The sequence below is a fragment of the Octopus bimaculoides genome, chromosome 9 (assembly GCF_001194135.2).
Source record: "Octopus bimaculoides isolate UCB-OBI-ISO-001 chromosome 9, ASM119413v2, whole genome shotgun sequence".
Classification (NCBI taxonomy): Eukaryota; Metazoa; Mollusca; class Cephalopoda; order Octopoda; family Octopodidae; genus Octopus; species Octopus bimaculoides.
This window is the reverse complement of record NC_068989.1, coordinates 61,603,660-61,605,112: the sequence shown is the minus strand read 5'-3', so window position 1 is coordinate 61,605,112 and position 1,453 is coordinate 61,603,660.

Below are 1,453 nucleotides of genomic sequence, written 5' to 3'. Positions count from 1 at the left end.
GAGACAGGTAAAATATTTCTTTATATACCGTGACCAAAGTGGGGTCTTATAGAGGTAAGTGTGGGGTTTCTGGGAGCGAGGCCGCAGAAAGTGTGGTCCGTGTTCCATATCTCGACAAGACATTCGACATGCGTTGAGTTGTGAATAAGCACAAACATGGGAAACAAGCCAATGAAAGCACATATATTGAGATGCGTGTGTAACTGAATGTACATATGTACGGATGGATGGATGGATGGATGGATGGATGGATGGATGTGTGTACGTGTGTAAGAACACTGATATTTTTTTTTAAAGAAAAATATTGAATAGTGCAGCAAAGCTTATTAATTAACCTGTGAAAACTGCAAATATTTATGAGAAAACGTGCAGCGGGAAGCAGGCAAAAGAAAATAATGTGCAATACGTGTGTATGGAAGATATGCCATGCAAGCGGCTTGGGAGAAGGAGACATCGTAACAGTATGCATGCGCGTGAATTATTTGACTTCGTGGAATGAACGCTGCATTAAATTTGAACATAATTGGGTTGTGGGCGTACAAACGCGCAATCACGTAAACAAATAAATGTTTGCAGGGCGGACATTACTGTTAAGAGAAGAAAATAAAAAGTAAACAATGAAGGAAAATTAGAATAACAAACTTGAATAGTTCGAGTGTTCGTTGCCTGTGATCTGGTACTGAAATGCAAGAAAAGATGAGGTTTATGCGAAGAAAGAGTTCTTCAGAGTCTAAAATTCTATTTGCAAAAGAGTCCGTTTCTAGCTGTTGCAAGATGAAGGATTTGAACTACCTGACGCATGGAGAAGTGTATGCGTGGCTACCGAAAATATTGTCGCTTCTGGACTTTCAAAGTTTCAGCGATGTTGATCCGCATGTCAGTTAGATATCTGTATGAGCAGCATTGAGTGAAGCTCAGGCATAGGGCCGGGGAAAATGGAGATGCAATATGGATTTTCTGCAAAGTGCGTTTAAGTCAGCTGCTTTTTCTTTTCTTCCAGTAGGTAGAAAGCATGTTGTCGCCGGGATTTCGATACGGGACTGCATATCTTTTCAAGAAGACAGACTGTGGACAGTTTATTGGCCTCATCCTCTCTCTTCTTCATAATTGGAGTGGATGGCATACTTTTGGGGTAATTGTTGCTTAACAGATCGTTATTGAGCTTCATCATTTCTTCGTGGTGTGTATCATGATCGCTACTTATATTCTTTGCTCGATGTTTTAGGCACTGAGCAATTCTTCTCTTTACACTGTATGGAAGGTGGGAACTGAAGTTGAAGTATCGTCCAGTAAAGGTCGGCTTGTGGTATACGGATGTCCTGAATCCATACTTGGTGCGTATTATTAATACGTCCAGGAATGCCAGCTGATTCAACACACACACACACACACACACACACACACACACATGAACACATATATACATACATACCGTACACACACACAAACACAC